This window comes from Euprymna scolopes, chromosome 3 (assembly GCF_053919585.1).
Source record: "Euprymna scolopes isolate OS-2025 chromosome 3, ASM5391958v1, whole genome shotgun sequence".
Lineage (NCBI taxonomy): Eukaryota > Metazoa > Mollusca > Cephalopoda > Sepiida > Sepiolidae > Euprymna > Euprymna scolopes.
In genome coordinates, this window is record NC_136484.1 from 108,849,192 (window position 1) to 108,861,043 (window position 11,852).

General features: G+C 30.5%; 1 protein-coding gene across 3 annotated transcripts in view; it reads left to right on the forward strand.

Annotated features, from left to right (window-relative positions):
* Positions 1–11,852, forward strand: part of LOC145258076 (uncharacterized) — a 546,496-nt gene that overhangs the window by 500,238 nt on the left and 34,406 nt on the right. The window lies entirely within an intron of this gene.

Sequence of the window (11,852 nt, forward strand, 5' to 3'; positions counted from 1 at the left end):
ACTTTTGCTAGTATATATATATATATATATATATATATATATATATATATATATATATATATATATATATATATATATAAACTAACATAAAAAACACATTTAACCTAGATTTAAAATAGGTCAGGACACTAGATACCTATGCTCCCCGCCAAAACAGCACACACAAATGAACAGGTGAACCAGAAGTAAAAGAGTGCGGGGAAAACTAGAAAGCTGATTGGCTAACTAAAAGAAAAAAATAGAAGGTGCGTATATAAACACGTGAGTCAACCACAAAATCCTCGCATAAGCTTGATGAATAATAGCGTGGATGAAACACGGAATATTCTGTGTAGCTTACTTGCCATATATATTTTCTAACTTACTATACATATATATATACATATATATTTCCTAACTTACTATATATATATATATATATATATATATATATATATATATAATGTAAGTTATAAAATATATATGGCGATTAAGCTACACTGAATATTCCGCGTTTCATGCACTCTAGGATTCTTCAGGCATAAGCCTTAAGAATCCTAGAGTGTAGCTTAATCGCCATATATATTTTATAACTTACTGACCTAGCTCTACCTACGTATTGAGCACTGTTGAAGTAAATACTATAAGTTTACGCATAAATTTATACTTCCGTATATTAATTTTATGTGAGTGAGTAATGTAGTTATATATATATATATATATATATATATATATATATATATATATATATATATATATATATATATATATATATACTTCCGAATAGATTTATCCAACAATCAGCTGGTATGGAAAACCTTTATTTAAATCAAGGATTTTTTATTATTATTCTAAGTCAGACAGAATACTTTAGAAATTTTATCTTCTTATCCTACAGGGTTTCGATGCCTACCATCTTTTCAGAGGAGAAAATATTAGCAAATAGATATAACGGTATTCACCGGTTTGCTAAACATTTGTTAAACAATTTTTGATTGTGATTTTCCATGTCTAACTGACTTTAGCAAATAGGATGAATACCATTATATCTATTTGCTAATATTTTCTCCCCTGAAGAGATAGTAGGCATCGAAACTCTATAGGATAAGCAGCTACCTCAAGCCAGGATCGAAACGGAGCTTCTAACCATTGCGCTATACGGCTGCTGCTATGAGGGCAAGAATTAACAATCTTTTTACATTGTCCAAAGTTCCTAAGCTCAATTTGTTTACACAAAGAGCATTGCTTCATACGCTAATGATAATTTGTATATAACTTCCCAAATACTCAACCTAAGATAGAGAGCATTAATATTACAGTATATGCATTCTTATGAATAGAATATGACCTTGACCGCCTTTCTGTTGTCGTCGTCTTCCTCCTACGTAGGGTTATTTAATGGAAAAAAATACGAATCACGCGTCCGAGTAAACATCGTACGTCAGTGAACGTAGCTGGTTCTAAAACACGCCCCAGTGTTGTCTTGGGATTACCTAAAATAAACGGTCTATTCAAAACAGCCAAATGTTTCCTGTTTTAAAGCAGTTTTGCTCTCATATAAAGGCCTTTTTCAAAGTGTGTATTTGTATATATATTTTTTGTTCATTAGCATGGGTGCAGAATGGTGGAGCTAAAAAGACCAAAAGAAAAGGAATTAAATAATAATAAAAAGAACGTATCTTAGCGTAACGAATCCACTTAATTTACGCGTTTATCATAGAAAGTATGAATCAAGCTTAAGCGTGACAGACCGACAGATTTTAAATTCATACGCAACTGACCAACGGAAGCTCTTTTTCTAATTTGCACACGATCAAACAATAAACATTATTTCAAACTTATCGACGCCACCGTTCAATCTCGAAAAAAAACAAAGAATACAAGACAAGGGTTGCGGAATCTTTAACCAGACATCTCTTGAATCGGCACTGTCCGAGTTCAGTAGCAAAGAGAAGTCCGAGACGACTTGAAAAAATACCGAGAAAAGAGGAGAGCACACGCACAACACCTGAAGCCCCAAATTGTCACCCATTTAGTATTGACCAGGTTTAACATTGCTTAACTTCAGTGGGAACCGGTGTCTCAACGTGATTATGCCGTATTCGAACGTGTAGATTGCTAATTAAAGAGAATAATATTTCAAACTTACGCACGACGGATCGATGAAAATGATATTACAAAATTAAGTCTAGAACAGACCAACGAAAATTGAAATTTATTAAACAAAAATTATATTTGAAATTTTTCTCAACCGAGGAACAAAAACTTGGTCAAAGTTATGCATAACAGACTAATACTGTTGCAAAGTTAAATTTAATCAATGGAAATTTATTCAGATTTACGCGCGATCAACTGAACAAAAGATATAGATGTATATAGAGAGGATTGGGCGAATGTAAACAAGATGATTCCATTCATTCGGCGTATTAACAACAACAAAATTCTATTTTAATCTCAAATATGACAAACCAACCAACGAATAAAGTTCTCACATGCATTTACTTGGCATTTTATACGTACTTTTCTCAATTCTTGTGTAAATTGCTGGCGGTTTAGAAATAGAACGCCAGCCTATACATATATATATATATATATATATATATATATATATATATATATATATATATATATATATATATATAGCAAAACTGGTAATTAGTAAGAACCTTAAGAAAGTGCCCAATACTATTGCAGAGCAAATATATATTTTTTATTACCGTTTTATCTGCTTAGTTAGACATGTTTCGGTTACCGAATCATATTAACGGTCCAGTAACTCTGTTAAAGTTTGACGAAGTTACTGGATCGTTGATACGATTCGGTAACTGAGATATGTGTAACTAATCAGAAAAAACGGTAACAATATATATATATATATATATATATATATATGTGTGTGTGTGTGTGTGTGTGTGTGTAAGATTTAAATAACGATAATATATATACAATAAACAACACACACATATATATATGTCTATATATATATATATATATATATATATATATATATATGTGTGTGTGTGTGTGTGTGTGTAAGATTTAAATAACGATAATATATATACAATAAACAACACACACACACACACACATATATATATGTGTGTGTGTGTGTGTGTGTGTGTGTGTAAGATTTAAATAACGATAATATATATACAATAACCATATAACGATAATATATATACAATAACGATAATATATATACAATAAACAACACACACACACACACACACATATATATATATATATATATATATATGTGTGTGTGTGTGTGTGTGTGTAAGATTTAAATAACGATAATATATATACAATAAACAACACACACACACACACACACATATATATATGTGTGTGTGTGTGTGTGTAAGATTTAAATAACGATAATATATATACAATAACCATATAACGATAATATATATACAATAACGATAATATATATACAATAAACAACACACACACACATCTATATATATATATATATATATTCAAACAAACATTATTAAATGCAACGGAGATACTTTGCTTTATGATTATTTTTCGTATTTTTTTCGATTTTCAGTATAATCTTTTTTTTATATCAAAATCGAAAAAATTAATGAAGGTTCCAAAAATTTTCACTGTCACGAGCGCTTTCGATTTGCTAATGAATCATTTCAGGTCTTAAGGAAGTAAAAATGAGAAGGAGCTAAAATGGAAATTAAAAAGTGAAAAGTAAAAATATACATCAAAGCGCGTTGAGTGATAGTACCTATTTACTATGCCTCCCCACGGGACAGAGTTAGACACCAGGGTCGTTTTTTAACGTGGAGAAAAGGTACAAAAATAAAAATTGTCTCAGTCGTGAAGGATTTCTCCTCCACCGAAAGAGAACAAGAAATAGAAGTGCATCATCTGAAGAACAGATACAACACTTTGATGTATTTATTTGCTTCCCCACCAAAGCAAATTAGGCACAAGGCCGTTTTTAATGTGGGGTAAAAACCAGCTCCCCTAAAAGTAGGCAAAAAGGGAGCACTCTGGTTACCAAAAATAATAATTGTTCCAGTATAGAGGGTTTCCCCTCCATTGACTGGTATAAATTATCTTAAGTGCAGCATCTGCAGAACAGATGGTATTTATTTGCACCCCCACCGAGCAAATTAGGCACAAGGCCAATTTTTAATGTGAGGAGTGAAGGGGAAATGAGGACCAGCTCCCCGGGGAGTAGGGGAGCTGGATAGTGACAATTGGTATGAAGGGTTGCCCCTACATTGACCAAGGTCTTATATGTGGGGTCGCCCCCACATATGGTCTTTGCTTGCAGTATCCACCGGAACAGATGGTATTTATTTGCTCCCCCACCGAGCAAATTAGGCACAAGGCCGATTTTTAATGTGAGGAGTGAAGGGAGGGGGAAGGGAAAAAGGGGACCAGCTCCCGAGAGGTGGGAAATGGGAGCTGGTTAAAGGTCAGGCATGTGGGGTTACCCCCACATCTGGTCTTTGCTAGTCATAGCTTGCAGCATCTGCCGGAACAGATGGTATTTATTTGCTCCCCCACTGAGCAAATTAGGCACAAGGCCGTTTTTAATGTGAGGTAAAAACCAGCTCCCCTAAAAGGGGTCACTCTGGTTACCAAAAATAATAATTGTCCCAGTATAGAGGGTTTCCCCTCCATTGACTGGTACAAATTATCTTAAGTGCAGCATCTGCCGGAACAGATGGTGTTTATTTGCTCCCCCACTGAGCAAATTAGGCACAAGGCCGTTTTTAATGTGAGGTAAAAACCAGCTCCCCTAAAAGGGGTCACTCTGGTTACCAAAAATAATAATTGTCCCAGTATAGAGGGTTTCCCCTCCATTGACTGGTACAAATTATCTTAAGTGCAGTATCTGTCGGAACAGATACTACACTTTGATCTTGTCCCGAAGGCCGTGATAGTAAGTTAAAATATATAACGTCAATGGGAAGTCGATTCAAATGTAGGTCGATTAAAAATTAGAGTATCAGCAATTTTGTGAACACTATTGGCAAAATCCGTCCATTACGCGCTACGCATCACATTTTAACACATTGGTGCTTTTCTCAATTCAATTTTATTTCTAGTAGGGTGATAAGTTCTAAGGTATGACGTTTCAAGAATTTTAAACTTTTTTAGATTATTTCCACGTTGATTGAGATTGTCGGACTGACTTCCTCATCTTGGTTGTTATTGTCACAACGTTCGGCCGTTTTGCCCTCCGGCCTTCGTCAGGTGTTTTGTATCGAACTGGGGAACCTTTTGTTAGGAGTCTCGAACCCAACCCTTTATTATTATTATTACGTGTTCGGACTCCAGTTAGGCTTTGGGACATAGTTGCTGATTCTCTGTGACATATGGCCGAGTGGTCCTAGACGTTGTATCATAGTTTACAGTTACCCAAAGGTGCTGAGTTCAATCCTGAACGAAGGCAGTGAAAAAGTAACATTCAAAACAGAGAATCAGCAACTATGTCCCAAAGCCTAGCTGACGTCCGAACACGGTACCCCCGTAATAATAATAAAGGGTTGGGTTCGAGACTCCTAACAAACGGTTCCCCAGTTCGATACAAAACACCTGACGAAGGCCGGAGGGCAAAACGGCCGAAATGTTGTGACAATAACAACCAAGATGAGGAAGTCAGTCCGACAATCTCAATCAATGAAAACACCTCATCTCAAAAATACAGACAATTACTATTTCCACATTGTATAATTTTTGTGTTGTCAACGAGAATTTTTCTAAAATAAAAGGGGGGGGGGACAGTTGTGTTCTTTTATTAAATATGGATGTATAGCGCTGGTATTGTTTAAATGCATGGTGATTCGCCGAGACAACGTTGTCGTTTTAAGCTCAATGTATGTATTATTTTTATATTTATTTTCAAAGTTACATTCTCCTAGAGAGCATTTTTATTTATACACCACATTGATTTGTTCTAACGTTTTTATAACCGGTTATGAGTTATTTCTAACCACGAGGTTTTGTGTTCTAAACTTCTTGTAGTAAATAATAAATTTTATTTTAGAGTTGCTGTCAATAGGCGTCAAATACCTACGAACGATATTCTTAATTGCATTTTCTTCGATTCTAAAATTAGGTGTCATTTTGGTAAAATATATTAATGGAGCTTGCATTTCGGTGATGGCTAAGATTATTATTAGGGTTTTCAATGGATTGTAGCATTCGTTTTATTTGTTCATCAACAATGTACTTTGGAAAGTGATTCTTAATGAGTATTTGTTTAATGCTTTTTATTTCAATGAGTAGTGCCTATTTTATGGATGATATCATTTTAGCGCGATTTAATGAATTTTTAAGTATAGCTATTTTGTACCTTTGTGTACATTAACAAAATTGTATCAATTGATAGATGTTTTGTTTAAACATTTCAACACACTCTTGAACAAATCATGATATTTAGTTTATCTTTTTTCAAGTGTCAAGTTCTGCTACAGTACAATATAAATATGAATATATATATATTCATATTTATATGCATATTCATATAAATCTATTCATATGTATCTATTCATATATATGCATTCATTTACATATATATAATCATATATATATATATAATATATATTCATGTATATATATATATATATATATATATATATATATATATATATATATATATATATATGCATATTTATACTTAGGGGATTAGAACAAGAGTCTAAAGAGAGTATATTTTAATGTATCAGTAAATTCATTAATACAGTAAAAGAAAAGAAAACAGTGCTCGTTGCAATGTAGATATATAAGACGCTCGATAGGCATGTATATCCTAGAGCTATTTTAATATTGCGTAAGATAATTGATAATTTATAATTAAAATTTAAAATTAAAAATCGGTTTCATAAGGAAGAATAAACAAAATCAATAAATTGTACGAATTCTTTAAAATATTGGATAAAAACTTTAAGACCCCTCATAGATACAATAAAATCTTTAATAAGAACACGGTCAAAGTGTTTTACTCAACTATGCCAAACCTACATAAAAAATAATTAGTTCTTACAATAAAAAAATTAATAAGATACAAAATGCAGATATAGAAACTATACCAGGCTGTAACTGTAGAAGAAAAAATAAATGTCCTCTACAAGGTACCTGCAAGATAAAAAAAATGTCTTTCTTAGCTGCACAGTGTCACAAACCCAAAATACAAATCATGTTCATAGCAGCCATACAAATCCCTTTTCACAATCTAACTCTTTCACACAATTATTCAATAACAACACCCCATTAATCAATCTACCAATCAAATACAACCAAACCTATTACATACCAATACCACTCTTAATCTAACTGACAATAAATATATTAAACAAAATGTAATTTACTTCGGTTCCACATCTGGACTTATTAAGCATAGGATGTCAACGCATAAGCACTCTTTTAAAAATCCTTCCTTGAGAAACCAGACTGATTTATCTAAACATATATGGCGACTCAATAATAGAAATATTTTCTACAATGTAAAATGGGAAATAATAGGATCTTATAAAGCATATATGCCGGGGAGCAGATTCTGTGCACTTTGTAAATATGAAGCCTTTAAAATTTTAAAATATAATAAAAATAAAACCATTCTCTTGAACTTAAAAGACGATTTTTTTCCGAATGCATTTATAAACGTTGGTTTAGATTCGACAAGTTTAACCCACCATTAATCATAAAATTATCGTATGACTAATCTATCTTAAAAATTTATAATTTATAAATTAATAACTATTATTATTATTATTATTATTATTATTATTATTATTATTATTAATGTTATTATTATTAATGTTATTATTATTATATTATCTGATATTTTACCATTATTTCTATTTTATTTTATTTTACTATCTATTTCACTTTGAATTTATATGTCACTATTTTTATTAAGGTAAGTTTTATAAATATTATAATTACTAATTTAAAAAATATTATTTTTATTTAATCACTTCCAATAGGATTCATTTATTATAAAGAATTCAACTATTAACTAATTAGTGGTTATCTCCCTTTGAACAGTTAAATCCTTTATTTTTCTATTTGAATAAAATTATCTCCCTTTGTAATTGAAATATTTAAGCTAATTTTAACTTTAACGTCACTAACGATTTAAACTGTTAATATTCCATTGTTCCATTGGCGGCTCCTTTGAAAGTTTGTATATATCAACATTTTCAAGCATTCATAAACTACATGTACCATCCCAATGAATGCATTGACGATGATACTTACGACATTTAGACCATTGAAAGATATTTATATTTTTGTTAAAAATATTTAAAATTTCGACTCTCTTAACCTTACCTTTCAACCAGATTTTATTTTATTTTATTTTCATTTTATCTTACTTTGTTTATCAACATAAAAAAAGTAATTATTTTCCTTTACATTTTAAATATTTTCCAGATACATCTGCCTTACTTAAAAAATGCTAGGTTTATTTTTGTTGTCTTTAGAAAAAAAACACCCAATATTTTTGCTGATGAGGAGACTTTGTTTCAAAAAACTGTATGATAAAATTATTGTCCAAGACTCATTGTCTATCACAATAAAAACATCGTTTCCGAAACGATCGTACAATTTATTGATTTTGCTTGTTCTTCCTTATGAAACTGATTTTTAATTTTAAATTTTAATTATAAATCATCAATCATCTTACTTAATATTCATATTTATATGTATATTCATATATATCTATTCATTTAATATTAATATATGTATTCATTTATATATATATATATAAATATATATATTCATATATATATAAATAGATATTCATGTATATATATATAATCAACGCTAAAACTAGTCTATTTTATTACACTATTAATTGAAGACATACAAACAATCTATTTAAATATTATTTCAAAATTGATTCTTTGTTTTTTCAATTTTTAGTCTAAAAAATTTTCGCCTGAAGAGATGTTAGTTTTTAATAACTTATATAGAATCATCGTCATGTCAGTATATACATATCTCTTTTTCTCTATCTCTTCTCTTTCTCTCTCTGTTATATATATATATATATATATATATATATATATATATGTGTGTGTGTGTGTGTGTGTGTTTGTGTGTGTGTGTGTGTATAGAATGTTGCAGCAAAATCCAACACTTAAACAAGAACTCAACAGATTCGTGAGTACATGCCGCGTTTCTTAAAGAAATTAGATTTAGAATCGCCAGTGATACCAATAGCACTAGCATTGTATACGAAACTCTGAAGATTCCTAACGACTTCATCTAACTATACAATAAAATCAATGAGCACTGAGCAACGTTCAGCCATGCCAATCACCAGTCTTCATATGGCTTGTACTCGATATAAGTAGGAGAATCGTTCACCTTAAACACAGACCTAGGATTTTACAGCATGCTGTCTAATATTACAACAAAGCCTTCCACAAAAGCAACTACAGAGAAACAATTACCTGCACACACATTCAACCGACCAGATAACACAGACCAATAAGAAAAAGAGCATTATCTGGTCATCTCCTATTCTCTCAATGTTAAAATAGGTAAGCAATTCCTACAATTAATAGATAAACACCTTCAATAATTCAATAAGCTTCTAAAACCATCCAATAGATATTAGACGAAAATAATTTATGCTTCACTCCGTAGGATTTCTATATCTGCAAAAAAAAAAAGTGTTAATTATCACAGCCTTTTCTGTTTTCTGAACAGTTTGTTCCACGAGACGCGTGAAATGGGTTTACAGGGCATTTCTAAACAGTAAAGCTACACCCGTATCAATGAAACCATGGTACATCATTGGAAACTGTTCTGTATGCTTTATAAATAAATAAATTTTATATTAGCCTCGTATTCTTACAATCGAGCACTGCATTGATTTCTTTTCAGCATACATCGACACTGTTGCATATATATATATATATATATATATATATATATATATATATATTTGTAGTCATCGATTTACAGTCCTGTTTCGTTGTATCACATCTATAATAGTCAACCATATAGGAGCCTATTCGTGACCAGACACACACAGAAGTTCAACTTTATATATATATATATATATATATATATATATATATATATATATATATATATATATATATATATAATACAAAGCTGAACGTCTGTGTGTGTGTGTGTGGTCACGAATAGGCTCCTATATGGTTGACTATTATAGAAAACTGATCACATATAATGATAGAAGATGTATCGAGACACAGAAATGGGTATGTTTGATCTGGCATAATGATGATTCATTAAAATTGTGGGGTATGCGTACGCGCCTTGTCCACAGAATATGGAAATAAAAAATTTAAAAATTAAAAAAAAAAGTTTACAAGTGTTTTTGATAGAGGTGTACATAATAATACTTTTATAAGTAGGTTTTAACTTAAATAGGGATGGTATAATAAAATTGTGGGGTCTGCGTTCGCGCCTGGCCTCCATAGAATGGAAATACGCACAAACTTTAATAATGACTTTTCATATCTATCTGCGTAAGTATACTTTGATAATTATGTTTTAGTTTGAAGAAATATGGTATAATAAAATTATGGGGTGTTCGTTCGCGCCTGACCTCCATAGAATGGAAATATGTCACAAAGTTTAACAAGGTTTTTTTTTAATATAGATCCATAAAATATTGTGATAAGTGTTTCCGTGTGAACAGATATGGTGTAATAAATTATGGGGTTTATCTATTTTATTTTTACTTTCATCATATTTTGCTTTGGTTTTAGTACCCCCAAATTCTTTACAACCCTTCCTTTTCATAACCTATCATACATTCATAAATCAGAGTCCATTTTTTGTAGGCTGTTTTTGAACCCAGTCAACCACGGATACTTTTGCTACTATATATATATATATATATATATATATATATATATATATATATATATATATATATATAGTTGCAAAACTAAAACAACAAAGAGAAATTTGTAATTTTTCCGAATATTACAATTGTTTCGACATCAACCAGACAATTTTCTGTTATTTAAAAAATTTCGTGGTAAACATCTTATCAGATCATTTAAAAAATATACAGAGTTAATACATTTTCCTTAATGTATCAAGCAGTGTGTACAGTCTCATTTTGCTTTTAATGAATCCACAACCGGTGTTAATAGAAAACAATTTATAATGAGCCTCTATTTTCGTATATCTGTTCTAAATTACGGCGAGAATTATTAACTCTGGACTATTTTTAAATCGGACAAGATTCTGAATTAATGAGGTTTATAGTTTATTAATTTAATGCATGTTTTTTTTTGTGTTTTATTGTTGCTCAATCTTATGTAGTTCGGTTGGATTTTACCAATTAATCTAAATTAAAAAAAAAGAAGAAAAAATTGGAAAGTTTCGTATTTTGTGTTTTTTTTTGGTGTTATATATCGTTTTAATTTTAACCTGGGAGTTACTGCAATGTGATTGTTTTCTCTCTCTCTCTCTCTCTCTCTCTATATATATATATATATATATATATATATATATATATATATATATATATATATATATATAATTATTTCATTTACTCACATAAAATTAATATACAAAAGTATAAATGTATGCGAACGCTTTAAGTATTTACTTCAACAGTGCTCAATACGTAGGTAGAGCTAGTTAGTAAGTCATAAACTATATATGGCGATTAAGTTACACTTCATATTACGCTTTCATCCACTCTAGGATTCTTCAGGCACTGAATATTCCGTGTTTCATCTACTCTAGGATTCTTCAAGCATAAGCCTGAAAAATCCTAGAGTGGATGAAACGCGGAATATTCAGTGTAGCTTAATCGCCATATATATTTTACAACTTACTATATATATATATATATATATATATATATATATATATATATATATATATATATGATT